This window comes from Gymnogyps californianus, chromosome 1, assembly GCF_018139145.2.
Source record: "Gymnogyps californianus isolate 813 chromosome 1, ASM1813914v2, whole genome shotgun sequence".
Lineage (NCBI taxonomy): Eukaryota > Metazoa > Chordata > Aves > Accipitriformes > Cathartidae > Gymnogyps > Gymnogyps californianus.
In genome coordinates, this window is record NC_059471.1 from 60,154,522 (window position 1) to 60,170,889 (window position 16,368).

Here is a 16,368-nt window from a genome sequence, read left to right on the forward strand (position 1 = left end):
ATTTTTGTAAGGATTACCCTACCACTAGTAGTTTAAACCAGAAATGAGTTTGTTTATGTTTCTATAAAGAAAAAAAAAACAACTTGAAAAGTTTCTAGAATAGCTTGCCAAGTCATACAACCAATACTATTTTACCATGCTGAGCTAGTGCCACTGCCCAACTAGTGGCAGCATAAACACATTAAATGAGATCTATGTTTTGTCTACTGCTTTCGAAGGATCTGTTCACATAAATGGAAATTACAGAAGCTGGTTATATGAGAGTAAAGTTCAATTTGTGCAGATCATGCATCTTTTTCTTTAGGACACAATCATCACAGTCTACGCACTTACATAAAGAAAAAGAAGAAAGCATGAGGAGCCGTTTTCTCTCTTACTTCCCAGCAAAAGACATCACCACCCTTTAATAATTCTTGTGGATATTACAGTAGCGCTTAGAGATTTCAGCAGAGCCCGGGACACCATATTGTCCACATGCTGTATCAACACACTGTAAACAGGCATCCTCTGTTCTCATGAAGTTACAATCTGAATTCACCAAGACACAGGAAGATTGGACTGGAAGAATTACTGTTGTCCCTGTTTGCTAAATATGGAAGTGAAAGGCTAGCATTTCACTCATATTGAACCTGCTTTATGCTTTAAAGTGAAAGTAAGAAGCCTCCACAGAAATAAGGACTGGTCCTTAGTGACCTGCCCAAATTAAAAAACAAAGCCAGGTCTCAAGAAAATAAAGCCCTTTTTCCCCCCGATTTTGCAAGGACACTGAAAGCCTTTTTGGAGCTCAGGAATGAAAAGGGGTAGTGGGAGAGGCATGGAAGAAATGAAAAGATTAAATCAGGCCTACAGGTCACCCCTGTTATTTGAAACCATGCAAGGGATCACTTTTGCTCGGTTGGGCGTGATGGAGTGAGGATAGTCCTGGAAGACAGCAGTGGTAATGATGATGCAATGTTGTCCTAAGGTTGTACTTGACATAAAAAGTCATTGACCAGATAGCTGGCAACATAATTCAGAAATCTCAGCTACTACTGCATCATTGTGTGAAAGTTTTATTGACACACTGTGCCAATAGGAATGCATCATTGCTGCACTGTGATGGCCAGCACACGCCAAGTATTGCCATGGCTATGTAACATTCTTCTAGATTGTACACTTCCTCTGGTGAATAGGAAGCTCCATTTTGAAGTATATTCATTTCAGCTGCCCACAGGGGACCTTGAACTAACAGATTTGACTTCTACACGAAGTGATACTGAGCGGAGATGATGATCATTATGTAGTTTGTACTGCAGTTCACCTTAGCTTTATATAACTTCATTCTGTTGAAGTTAATGTTGATGCTCCTGCCAACTTCACTTGCACTAGTAAGTCAGCTTTAGTATTTTGCAGTGGCAGATATAACTGATTTTTAGCTAGTGGGGTTCTTAACAGAAAACTTTATAGCAGATGTGTGTGTGCGTGCACATATGCATGTATAACACAGAGGAGGTTTGAGAGAACAGTATTATACACAGCAAGAATATACGTTATTCATTTTCAAGGTAACGCTAACAAGACAAAGAAAACTTAGTTGTTATGCATTGGAAAATAGAAAAAACAGTCATCTCACTGTGAATGACCTTTTAACTTTCTCCTGCCCCTGCTCATGCTTAGTCCAAATTTCCACATTACTGTGAGCTTAGGGAGAGTCAGCGAAATCCCCACGCATATGCATAAGAACATGCATTCTCAGTAACACCTTAAGTTAAAAAAAGTATCTGTTGAAACTCTTACCATCTCTTACAAATTACAACTTTCAACAAGTTTCCACAAGTAGTATTCTACTTTTTTTACTAATACTTAAATGCATTACAGACTTTCAAGTCAGTTTTTCAAGACAGACACATTTTGAAAGAAAAGAAAATGTAAGTGGTGCCAAATATAAATGAAGATCACATTATGGCACTCATGGAGAAAATCTTGTAGTAATAATTTGTTACAACTCCTGAGCTCCTATGTAAGCTACAGCTTCAGTAAATGAACTGGAAAGTTTGATCTCCTAAAACTGAACCAGAAAATAATTTTCTTCTCATCATTTAAAATAGAAACATATTCTAAGAATTTTGAGAGAGATTCACTAAGTTTTTAAATGAGAAGAAGAAAAAGAAGAAGAGGAATAGGATGAAGGATAGTCCAGAACCATAGAGCTGAAGTACAGTTTTAAACTGTGGAGGACTGCATCCTACATATCCCACGAAAATCTGGTGTCCCTTGCTTCTTAAATGGCTTTAATCTAAGCCTATGATATCTTTATAGGATGTGGTAAATAGATAAGACCTGACATCATTGGAAAGTCGTTTTAGAGAAGCTTTATGCAGATCTGTTGATATCACAATTCAAAGATTAAAAATGACAGCCAGCATTAACAGTTTTGATTCCTAGAGTAGCTCTGGCAAGTCTTAAAATTACTTGCAGCTACTGCAAGCAGCTTGTTTTCTCTCAGCTCATCTAAATCTTTTCATGAATCCAGAGTTAGTTGATATACATCAGGAACTTACTTAAGACATATAGTGAACCAATGAAAGCATTACATTTTCCTCTTTTGTTATCCACATGACTATCCAGACCCAAAGGCGTATACTTAACATTAGGAGCATTCTGAAACAACAGGCTATTGAATACAGTTACCTTGTTCAATACAACCTTTTTTTTTTTGTTGTTAATCTTGGTAAAAGTGCCAACTGCTTAAAGCTTCACCATTGCAGATGTTCTGGTTTCAGAATAATGCAGGCTCTTGCACTTTAAATATCAAATCACAGATGGTTTGGGCTGCAGATGATAGCTGTGTAACTGTGCTTTACTCCAAAACCTGAATTCTTTATGGTTTGGTTTTCCTAACAGGGAGAAAGGGAGGATCAAGGACTGTTCCAATACATTATTTTCTTTTCCTGAGCACTGTCCTCTTTAAAATGGCTTGCTTTCCAAGGAGTTATTTCCCTCCCAAAAGGAAAGTACTTTGCTTTTAATACGTCATGCATGGTAGTGCGGCGAGCAGTTAACAGACCACTGGCTAGCTGCCATGTGAACACGTTCTGTGAGAAACGAGGGTTCTGCATGGGGAAAAAAACCATGTAGAGCCTTAGTTAGTTTACATGCTTTCATTTTAACAGAGATGGAAATAATTGCTTTTTAGAGCTCTCTTACAGCGTGTAACTATTTTCTCAATTCCCAAATCCACATTAAGGAAAAGCTTTTACTTTTGTATTGTTTCAGGCATCCCATTTCAATTATCCTTCATACCAGACAATCCAGACTTCCTTCTCCTACTGGAACCGGGCTTAGGTAGAACCTCTTGGCCTCACTCCTGGTACTGGAGTACACAGGCTTCAGTTTGGCCGACAGTCAGATTTTGCCTTATCTTCTCTGTATGACCAGTTCTGCTGAATAAATCACTTTGTTAGCCCTCACCTCTGCAAAGCTCTCACAGGGGTTTAATTATGAAGATTTCTTGACCAAAACAAAGTTAAGGATCAATGCAGAAATATTTATTCTTAGAAGTTCACAGTAAAAAGTTAAAGAAAAATAAGCAGGACACTGAGTTCAGGTTGCTTTCTTCATTTGTTTTGCAGACAATAATAAAAAAAAGACAGCAGCAGGAGTGTCTAGCAGAAGCTATAAAAATAGCATGTATTTTCACTAGCTAGAAAACCAGTGAGCTGTTTAAGTTGTTAGAACTGATTTACATGAAGAGGCTATGAACATCTGGAGGGCAAGAGTGTATGGAAACCAAATTTCATAGCTTAGTATCTAAAAACAGATAAAAAAGCAAACAAAAACTGGAAAGGTATAAATATACAGATAGAATGCTTCAGCAAACATCATGAACGTATAGTCAAGAAGTTGGTAGCAAAACCTTGGCCTTTTCTTTCTGTTCATCTGATTTCAACAGAACGACAACAACAAAAAAACCCCAAACCTGAAAACGAGTTAAAATTTGCAACCATCCCCAGCACTGAAAGTAGAAACATGCTATATGTGAGAGAGACAAAAAAAATAATGGAAGATTAGGTTGCAAACCTGACTTCTGTATTTAGTTCTGAAAAAGATCAGTGTACTGCTCATTTTATCTCTTTGCCAGTGTGACTTCCATATTGGAAACCTAGTTTGTGTGAAAGCTTTCTCTCACATCATGAATTTCAGCAATAAGTATATACCTTGGACACAGAAACACTGATAATCAATTATTAGAAGGACGTTTTAGTCCAAAAGAGAGTAGCGATCATTCCCAGAGCAAGAGCCAACTTTAAAAAGGAGAGACACCTTGAAAGGTTTCAAGGGAACCAGTACTGCATCCATGAATTTACGGAGGCTCTCTTAATAAACAGATGGTGTTTTGTGTATTTCCAACAAAGGGAAGATGGGTAAATTCCTTTAAAAATGACTGTGGAGAAGTGACTACAGGCAGTAACAAATGTATGACCTAACGTAAACAAAAGACTGCACTAACTGTGTCTGGATATGAAAGAAAAAGAACCAGTAGTTGAGAAAATGGGAACCATAATGATGACGGCTGAGGGGAGAAAGGTGCCAAGCATATTGGCAAGAATACTGGAGCGCCATAGTAAATAAAAAAAACCCCCAATTCCCAGTATCTTGATATTGATGTAGCAACACTGGTAAACTTATCATTGCAGGGAATATAAGATGAATATCCTCAACATCACTGGCAGTGCAGTGAGAGCCTTATTCTCTGGGGAAGCACTTATTTGTAACTTGTCTTTTAAGACCAAACATAACTACAAAAACTTAGTAGGACACAGTAAAACCTGAGAGCCACATTTCTGACATATTCCCATAGCAAACGGTGAATGTCTAGTTTCACACAGACCATACTGCCTTTTTCTCTGAGCATGACTTTTGCTCCACAAGTGAGCCAGGGCTTGTATTTCCTTCTGAGCCAACCCAGGTGGAAGTCAGGAACGTCTACAAAGATCCTGTTGGGTTTGTGCCACGCACCTTTGGAAAACTAACTGAAGCGCCAACACCAGGGACCTGGTATTTTATGAACCTAAGTTCACAAATGAGGAACTCGTTCTCTGCTGTGAGTGAAGAGAGATGACCAGCTTTGAATGTTGACTTTTATCCTTCTTTCTTGCCATTATCATCTAAGTGCCTAACCTAAATTAGGGTCCCAAACCTAGGAACTTCACTAAGATGCCTAGTGTTACACACCGTGATTTTGGGCCTCAGTAATGTAAAAGCACCCACATGATTAAATGTCAGTGAAATGCCGGTTCCTAATTCATTAAAGTTGGAGATTCATGTCATTTAACTTTATCCATTGAAAGTCAGTCATTTTGCCTAATTAGTTGTCTAGACTTCCTCTGTAATAGAAAAAGAGAGCAGCCATCTTGGATGGGATGAATCATTCCCTGGAGGGTAACTATGACTACAGGCAAGTGCAGATGACTAGCTTAGACTACATGTCTAACTTTTCGCATGGCTAACAAGGTGACATGAATCTTATCTTTTGGCTTTTTAGAAAATTCCAACCTTTATCTAAAAGAATGAGAATTTTTTTCTTCATATATAATTGTTCCAAAACTTGAGGATAGTTGCTTCTAAACTTTGGAGTGTTGGATTAACTATGAAAGCATTAAAACTTTTTGTTATGCTGCTTACTGCATAAGCACACAGAATTCTCATGATTTATTTTTTTCCGTGTACATCAGAAGATACACTCTTACTTCTTTCTTAAAAATAACTGCATTTTTTTAAGTGCACAAAGTTTTTTAGTCTTGGGAGATTTCTTTTACATGGATTAAAAATGTGAATCTAATTGCTTTAAGTTGGATATGAAAAGCACAGACACTAGAAATATTTTTTAACTGCATCAAAATAATAATTGCATAATCAACAACTGATTGCACATGAATTTAAGATCAAAGGTACAAACTGTGCTTCTTGTCTCCAGCTTACAGACAAAAAAACCCGAATACTATAGCAATCACAAAAAGGAAGTTTTATGTTTGTTCTGTGGATGTAGTTTGAATTGTCTGGCATGTGAATATTGCTTTAGTTTAATAAAAATTCCAACTCTACAAGCAACTGAGTATCTGTGACCCTCTTAAAATCAACAGGATGTTATGGTGATCAGATTCCTGAAACACTGAAAAGAATATTTTATCCTACTTAATATAAATGTCTGACTTGAATCTTTTATTCAAATTCATTCTACTTTAGAGAAAAATGTGGGACTCAGCACAATCTCTTTAGAGACTAACTTGCTTTGTCTTGACTGACATTAACCAAAAGTTCACTTATGCATTCTTGAGTGAAAGGGGAGCAGTATCAAATTCATATTTAGAATATTTGTGCCAGATCTTGTACAACGTTCAGAAAACATCAAGTACTCTCCCTTTAGATAGTTGGAGGCCAAAAGTCTCATTATAAATCAGGGAGTTTCTAACCTAAAGTACTAAGTAGAGTAGTGAAGAAGCAAAAGTAACTGCTTAGTGAGAAAAAAAAAGGTGTTAATTGCTGTTTCCCTAACAACAAAACCAGAAAAAACAGGGTAGATTTTCAGAGGGATTAACACCTAAAAATTAATAGGTTTTTTTTATTATTATTCTTTTCAAAGACCTCTGTACCCTGCTGCTGTAGTTCTGGACAACTAGATGGTAGTGGACCCCAGTATAGACCTCCCCATGCCCCCATCACCACCACCACCACCACAAAAAAAAAAAAAAGAGTATTATGGAACTAGATTCCATGACAGTTCTGCCATTTTTCATGGCACTCAACTCCCGATTAACTTTCTTCTACTGCAATTGCTCCTTCTTATCAGACAGACTGACTAATGGTTTTCTTTTATGCTTTTGCTATGAAAGTCCTGTCAAGACCACTAACGTTTGTTGGAACTGCCTCTTTTTTGCAAAGCTTCTAAGCATTTCAAAACCTGACCCTGAACCACTGACATCAAGTTGAGCTGTTCAGATGTTAACCATTGTCAAAAACAAGAATCTATCTCAACAGACAAAACCAGCAAAGAAGCTATTGTTATCTCTAAACTTCTTTGTTTATGAAAGTTTCTGTTTTCAACATCAAATAGTTAAAAGTGACATTTAAAAAAGAGAAAACGAACATGGTAAACATCTGTTATTTTTAAAAGCACAGAGGTAAAATAATATAATTCTAAAGGCAGGACTTTTTTTTTTAAATATATATACTATAAGTAGATATATATGTCTCTGCAGCCTCCTGCATTTGCTGCTTTGATATGGATTCAGGGGGAAAAAAATCTTGTATATATTTCATGATATGGAGCAGAATTGGAGGGAAAGGAGCATGTACATCTGACATGTACCTTCACTGGTGAGAGTAAGAATTTAATTAAATTAGAAGAACAATGTCCCTACTGCATACTCTTGTTTACTCCTCCAAGAATTTCTGTTGCTAGGTAGTAAGGCATGTATTGGGAAAATATTTTTAGTAATGAATGCCATCTGTACTCATGTTGTGAGTGTGCACTAGTGAGCACAGACAGCACACGTGTGATATGACAGAAATCTGGTCTTCCTTAAGGGAATATTCCTTTGAAGCAGCAGAACTACGCTTATGTCAGATTTCAACAATCTAAAGTGGATGGATATTCCTCACTGACTTGAGGGGCCTAAGCATTAGAACAGACTTTGTTTGATTCCTCGCCATAATGGGAATTTATGTATGAACCCAGAGATGTCACTTCTTCAGCTTTGATTGTCTGGTAGTAAAATAAGGACACAATAATCTTGTCTGATATAAGCCGTCAGATAAACTCTCCAAAGGTAGTGAGGTAAGCTGGGGTTGTTATCATAAGCGTAAGGCAAATCAAGAACATTTTGTATTTTAATACCGTTAAAATTACATATATTTTAACAGCGGAATTCCAGGAAATAGGATTACAGAAGATTACACGGCCAAGGAAGTTAGGCCACTGCTTATACTCAGAGATGCTTGAGATGCTTGCTCTTTCCCTTGTGGAAATACAACTCAGTAAAGTGGTGGCATATATGGTTTTAGCCACCAATGGGTTCATCCTTATGCTATTTGCAAATTGCTTCTGAAATCCCATTCAGATTATGGAACATTGGGGGTGTAAGAATGAGTACACTGGGTTAGATCAAAGGTCCATCTCACCAGTACCCTGTCTCTGACAAGGAGCAGCAGGTGTCTGAGACATAAGAACAGATCAAATACAGAGTAATTTTACTTCCTGTGTGCTTTCCCAGCTTTGACAGCATCTAGGGCGGAAAGCTACATCTAAACTATCAGCCCTTATAGGATTTTTATTCTATTAATTTGTCTTAAAACCAAACCAACTTGATTTGATTGAGTGCCCTCTCATTTTCTTACAGTGGAAGAAGTAAAACAGTCTTCTATTCAACTTCTCACACCTTTTGTGATTTCATATAACTCTGTCTTAGCCTCCTCCTCAGTCACCTCATTTACACGCTGAAGATCATCCTCATTATCCTTGTCTGTACCTTTTCTAGGTTTATCATATCTTATTTTTAAAAAGATGGTGTGATCTTACCTGCATGCAGTATTCAAGACATGGAAGCATCTTGGATGTATATGGCAGAACAGTAATGTTTTCACTTCTGTTTAACAATTTTCTCCAATAATTTTTAAAAATGTGTTTGCCTTCTCTTTTGGTAAGCACTGAACTGAGATGATAGTGAATATCTACAATGATTCAAAAATCTTTCTGGACTGGTGATAGCTTAATTAAAGCCTACATTCATATATCTAGTAGGCTGCTTCTCTGTATATTTATTGACATTACATTTCATCTGACATTTTATTTCTCAGCCACAAAATATGAATACTTCACAATCAATCAGCTTTAATTTTGTGTGCCTTTACTTACTTTGCACCATCAGCCAACTCTGTCACCTCACTATTCACCCCATTTTCTAGATAACTTACGAATACTGAGCAGCACAGGTCCCAGCGAAGATCACCATGGACCTCTACTGGTACCTTTCCTCTATTATGAAAAACAATCATTTATCCCTACCTTTTGTTTTCTATCTTTTTGCTATTATTCCATAAATCTTTCTTCTTAAATTGTGTATGCTTAGAAGGGATCCACTTTGTATAGTACAAGGGAAGCTGGGATACACTTGCAAAGTAGTGTCATACAGGTGTCATTGCTGTAAACTACAAACTATGCTGCAGATGAAGGAAAGATGATTTATACAGCTAGGGTGGCTTGAGGATAATCTCATGGTTGGCTTAAAATTTTCTTGTAGCCACCCTACAAACAAAATGTACGTCTCTAAAAATTGCCCTCCAAAAGTATCTACTACTCTTCAGTGACTACAGAAGGAAACCTACATGAATATACAAACTGCATATACAACTTTGTAATGTATTAGTGAAATGGGATGAATTCTACCCAGGTGTTTAAAACTCCGAAACATTTTTAATGAACTTCATCACTGGCTGCAAAAGGTATTTCAGGGAGCAGGTACTAAAACAGTAGAGTAAGCCCAAAATGGAGTAATCAACAAGGTAAAGGTGAGTTTCTCTGTACAGAATGAGGCTACGGGAATCCTAAAAGTATACAAAATTCTGAGAGGAAACAGAAAAACAGAAGAAATAAAGCCATGTTAAGGAGGGGACATAAAACTAGACTAGAACAACACATATACAGGCTTTTATACTAATAGTAGAACCCTAAAAAATAACATGATTGAACTAGAATTCCTGTTATTAAAAACCCCACCATGTTGACACAAAAGACATCTGAGAAACTTGGTAGAAGTAACAAGCAGTAGGATCCTACAGAATCAGGATATGCAGAACCAGGCAACATATCCAGACTGACACTACATTGCACCAGTGAAAGACTGGTGCTATTTGTTACAGAAAATCTACAGTCAATGAAGTAAATAAGGTAAATGCATACACAAACAGCATAGGATCCCTCTGTATTGAGACTGCATGCCTAACTGGAAGAAATATTCTGTATACATGTAAATGAGGATTAGAAAGTAACTTCAATATGCAAAGTAGTATTAAAGGCCTAAAGACAAGCAGTAATAAAAGTGAGAAGCCTTTGTTTACCCCCATGTATGTTTAGAAAAGGGTAGAAGAAAGAGACTAACTTTTTACTCATAAGTAACTTGCTGAGTTATACAGCCAGAGAACACCTAAGTAAGTGAAGAAGTGCCTCATGGTTTAGTACTGAGCAAGATCTAGTTCATGACATAAATATCAAAAAGCTATTCTGTAACAGTCATAAAAATGCTCTGAAATTCAGAATTTTTTTTACAAATAGAAGGTCAAAACCATCTACTACACTCAATTTAAATTAAAAAATGAATTACATAAAATCATAAAGCTTTTGAAAAGAAATTTAAAGGAACGGCCAAATGACAGAAACTAGGAGGAGGGTTGTATGGAGTAACTTTAAATATCCTGTTTTAGAAGCACAGAATACATCTACCACCTACAGAAAAACTTCAAGAAGGTCAAAAAGGCCAGCAATGCTCTTAAAAGTAAATGGATATGTTTTAGAAAGGGAAGCCATTTGCTAAGCAAAGAATAGAGAAAAAAGTATAAATTCTGGCAATTTTTTTATAAAACAATAATATGGCAGAGCATGAAAGACTTTGAGGGACTACTTTCTAAAGAAATAAAATCTAATAAGGAAGCTTTTAAGAACATACAGAAAGCAGCAAGATCCGCAGAGAGTTTAAAAGAGCAACAGACTATTAATCGAGAGTTCAGAAAACTAAAACCAAAGCAAGAAAGCAAAATGAATTGTGTCAACCACAGAGGAGGTCAAAGACGACCCTAAACCGTGCCGAAGACAAATCTCCCAACAAAAATGTCAGGAGAAAAGCTTTTGGAAGATAACTGACACGAGGTCAATTTGTTACTCTCCAAGACCTGATAACACTCACTCAAGACTTCTAAAAGATCTCAGATATAACAATGCTCACATACGAGCAGTGGTGAATAACCTGTCACCTAAATAAACTCGGTAGCTAGAGAAAGGAAAGTGGCAAATGTGACCAACTTTAAAAAAGGGTTTCAGGACAGAGCATGGGAAATTAGAAACTAATCAGTCTGACTTCATATCTAGGCAAATTGATAGAAATGTAATAACAATAGAATTAGTAAATATGTGGAAAATATAATGGGAAAAGTTAACACAGCTGCTGTAAAGGAAAGTGTCCTGGTTTCGGCTGGGATAGAGTTAATTTTCTTCCTAGTAGCTGGTATACTGCAGTGTTTTGGATTTAGTAGGAAAATAATGTTGATAACACACTGGTGTTTTTAGTTGTTGCTAAGTAGTGTTTATACTAAGTCAAGGATTTTTCAGCTTCTCATGGCCAGCCAGCAAGAAGGCTGGAGGGGCACAAGAAGCTGGGAGGGGACACAGCCAGGACAGCTGACCCAAACTGGCCAAAGGGATATTCCATACCATACGATGTCATGCCCAGCATATAAACTGGGGGGAATTCGCCGGGAGGGGCGGATCGCTGCTCGGGAACTAACTGGGCATCAGTCGGCGAGCGGTGAGCAATTGCACTGTGCATCACTTGTTTTGTATATTCTAATTCTTTCAGCATTATTATTGTAATTTTATTATTATTATTATTATCATTATCATTATTTTTTCCTTCCTTTCTGTCCTATTAAACTGTCTTTATCTCAACCCACGAGGTTTTTTTTTCGATTCTCCCCCATCCCACTGGGCAGGGGGAGTGAGTGAGCGTCTGTGTGGTGCTTAGTTGCCGGCTGGGGTTAAACCACGATAGAAAGTCATGCTTCATAATCTCTTAGACTTCTTTGAAGTAGTCAAACAACATCTGGATAATAATAACTCAACTCATGTGATGTAGCTGAATTTCTAAATAGAAAGTCCAAACTTTATCACAAAAGGTGAAAGAAATCAAAGAAATCCTTTCAGCTTCTTTTTAACTTTGGGGCAACAGTTTATGCAGACGGCGCAGAAGACAGGAATAAAAGAGAAGGAAGTTAAGATTGTAGCTGATAGATTTCTTGTGCCTAAGATTGATATCAGCCACTTAACTGATGCACTGAACACCACAGAAAGGGGCCTCACGGGAAGATGAGCAGGATCAACCTCAAACCTGGAGGTTAAGTAGCGTGCTAGGTTCAGTCTGGATTGCTGCAGAGGATCAAGTTTATTGCACAGATAGATGGTGACTATGAGCTATGGTACAACCCCTTTTCACTTGACTTGAGCTATCATGGCAGACATAGATGAGAGAATGAGACTTGTGGCAGAGGATAGGAGACGTACTGCGAATGAATGGAGCTGTAAGAATACAAAGAATGATTCTGTTCTTAAACCAGCTGAATGGTGTCTTGGAAAAACAGATTCTATTCCTATGTGTGCCTGTGGTGCTAAGTAAATCACTTAAATTAATCTTTTACAAGCTTCATGTTTGTTCTAGATACTTATGAGGGGTACCATAAAAAAGTCAGGAAGGAGATTAATAGTTTTGTCTTCGTAGCAAAGCTTGAACACTGTGCAATAAATAATGCACAGGGATCACACGCTGTACAATGAAGAAAAAAATATCGACTACTGGCTTATTAAAGTGAGCTTTATCTACTCTTTGCACTAAATGAAGCCAGACATTTGGAAAGAATATTATGTAATAATGTAATTAAAAACTGAATCATGATGTATATCCTTAACTAAATTTGCACTGGCAAATTTAATTCTAAAAGTTTAATAGCTTTTAAATACATTATTTTACAATCTTACTTATAATCTCCTAGTCATTTAATGTATTTTTGCTTTGATTTATTCGTATTTACTGAACCAACGTGAATACCAAATGTTTACATATCATTTTACATTTTAGAGTACATTGCAAATATTAGCTAATTAGTCCTTTCCCAATAATCTGGAAGATAAGCAACATTATTTTTCTTATCAAGTTCAAGAAAAGGAATTAAGTCATAATTAAGAAGGACACATCCCAAAAGGCATTATTAGCTAGGTGTGATTTCTGGTCTAAATATATTCTCCTTCCTTCCTTGAATAACATTCGATATTTCATCATCTGAAAATGCCCTGGGCCTCAAGCTTTACAGCCATGAAAGGCAGGGAAAAAATGCAAGCATGAGGATGGAAATACTTTTGAGAGCATCACAGTTTCACCATTTTCAACCAGTCAGTGTCTTTTACATTAACAGTTTGAATTATTTGATTCTTCCCTTGGAACACCATTCAGCTTTTAATTACAGATGTCAAAAATTTTCCTGTGCAGCAATACAGATCTATTTCTTTATAGAAATGGTCTTGATTAAAACATAACAATTACCTTACAATCCTCCTTCTTACAGTCCATTTTTTTTAGTGGAGAATTCAAAATATCATTGAATTAAAAACTCTTTCTGCTTTATCTTCTGAGATAAGACAACCAATAATTCAGTATAGTAGCGCACAGTCACTATCAGCACTGAGCCTGTGATACCACTACATTTACCACACAGGAAACCTTTTCTGTTCTAGACACTTAATCAGTTGTACAATCATTCCAGTAATTCCATATGATTCAGCTCCAAAAACCTGAGAGCTAAATCTTACCTCCTTTCACCTTAGGCATTTTTAAAACATGCAACACTTCCTATAACATTAATTTGTTTGGATAAAATAACAGAAGCAAATACATTCAATAGTACTGAGTAATAGTCTTTGAAGAGAGGCTACTGTTTAAAGCAACATTTCAAAAGCATAAATACAAGTGAACCAGCGTCAGCCACCTTGGACATCTTTATACGTCATAATGGTGTATAATGCATATACCATTATCCAGTTAACCAAACTGGTATGTCCAATGGCTGTCCTCTGGTTAAATACCCACTTGGGTCATGGAAACAGACTATCAATGTCATCATGGTGCCACACTACACGGTAGCTAGAAGGTCTGGTGACTCAGGCAGCAGTTTTACTCTGGCCCAGCACCACACTCACGTAGTTATGCGGCTGCCAGTCTCAAAGCTATGAAGTTGAGGGACTCTTTTTTTAAATTCCGTTTATGTCTTTTACTTGAGTGTGCTCTACTGCTATTACGGAGACAGGATTCCTACCAGGCTAACAAGATTTCAGGCTGACACAGTGGAAAGCATTGCAAGTTGTGGCCTCTCATAATTGCTTTTTGTTCACCAGTTCCAGAGTGGGCTGCTAAAACACAAAGTCATGCTGCTGCCATTTCATAAGCAAAGGTGTAGACTTTTAAAGTGGTTTATGAATCAAAGATGCTGAGTTTCACAGAAAAGCCACAAGATTTCGTATCTTAAGCTCTTCACTTGAGAAAGTTGATTTGTGCTCCTAAGTCATGCAGACATTATGAAAATTTTCCTGTAAGATTATCAGTATGATATGACATTGCTTACCATACTTCTGAGCCATTTTCATTTCAGATCATTTTACCTCTTGAGACTGGCAAGGAGAAAAATGAATAAACTTGATTTGGTGTACTCAGTTTGCATACTCAGGACTGTCTGGCCATCCCAAAATCATCTATAAGATCTCTCATTTCACTTATGTAAGCTGATTAACTGAAATCCAGTATTTATATTTCTTTGTGGCAGAAAATACCTGCTTTTTTAACTTATTTCGAGTTTGTAATACATACTGATACTTAATACTGTGACAGCAAAAACAATATTGATTTCTGTATTGAATTCTATAAAGACAAATATAAAGTAACTATATAATATTGTCATTTGTCAGTGCCTTAAAGTAACACAAGATTGGGAAGCAATATTAGCTTGACACATTCTACATATTCAGTGAGCATACATGAAACATACAATCTCTAAATCCACAAATGCGAAGTATGTAGAAAATGAACACAACGAATACAAACAAAATAAATGAATGAACACACCACTTTAGTTTTAAAACTAAAAGAAAAATAATATACAAGGAAAAATAAGGGAGCGGTTATTTGGCACAGTAGTTTCAATGTAACAGTTCAATGTAAAATAACTAAATTGTCTGGGTGATTATTGTTCAAGAATTGAAAGAACATAATTCTACAACAATTGCTGATCCACCTGAAAGATTAATAAAACCAGCAAATGATGGGTGAAAGAAGGTTATAACCCAAATATTACAAAAGAGGTTCCCACATATTAAGCTCTCAATTTGCTATTTCATGCATGAAATAGGCCAATGGTGACGATTTTGCTCCTCTTCGCGCAGATTAAAGCGCAGCTATATATTTATGTAAAAGCTACAGATACCTTCCTCTCTGGTGGTTTGTGCACAAGGTCAGAATGGCCAACATGAACTCTCTAGTTACATTTGTTTTATGTGATTGTCATTTGGGATTTCAAGCATGAGAGAATGGCTTCTTGGTAATCTCAGTCCCCAAATCTGGAGAATCAAGCAAGCAAGTTAACTTTGCCAAGTGTCTTTAGCACTCACCTAACACATTCAACCTAATACCCTCTACCGCTTCCTGTCTGTGGACCCTTGCCAGTACTCTCCCCTGCAGTGGTGCTACGGTGTGCTCATAAAGTATCATATAGAATTACAGAATGGTTTGGTTAGGAAGGGACCTTTAAAGATCATTTAGTCCAACCCTCCTGTCATGGGCAGGGACATCTTTCACTAGATTAGAAGCAAAAAGATGACCTAGCTGTCATTTTAAAATTATTTTAATTACATGACTACCTAAATTGATTTTCATCGAATATTTAAACCAATTTCTAAATCTCTTTTTTACAATCTCTTAATTTCTACCTGTGAGAGACTGAAACGAAAGGGTTAATGTCTCAAACACTCCATGGAAAAGAATGTTGACCAATTAATGAGATAAGGATTGGTTAGAAGAGAGAATCTTGCAGAGGCAGGGTGGCACTTTTCTAGGGCCGATTTTCTTATCTTGGATGACTATCTAAAGAGTAAGTTTGAGACAGCTTTACACATGCGTTTCTGATGGAGAGGAGGGGGGATCGAAATCACTAGAAGCACCCCCCAACCCCTTTCTAGAAGGTACCAGAACAACAGACTGCGCATGCAAGATAATTAGCATATGAAGCAAGACTGGAGGCAGGGACTGGGTTATAAATAACGCCAATCCGAGAAGCCACGTGTGCACCCACCATCCAAAGGGACCGGACCAGAGACATCCCTGGAACCCAGGGTGGTGATCCAGATCTTCCCTCTATCTCTCTCTCTCTACCTTTCTTCCTCTCTTTCTGTCTTTCCCTCTCTCTTGTACATTCTCCTTTATAAGGTTAAGGGTTTATAACGTTACAGGTTATAAAATTGAAAGTTCCAATAGTTTTGTAAGGTTGTAAAATTGAAGGTTTGAGTAGTTTTGTCATAAGGGTTCA

The 16,368-nt window shown here is 37.0% G+C and overlaps 1 protein-coding gene across 1 annotated transcript in view; it reads right to left on the reverse strand.

Moving 5' to 3' along the window:
* NALCN (sodium leak channel, non-selective) overlaps positions 1-16,368 on the reverse strand; it is a 260,771-nt gene that overhangs the window by 92,640 nt on the left and 151,763 nt on the right. The gene's annotated exons all lie outside the window — the stretch shown is intronic.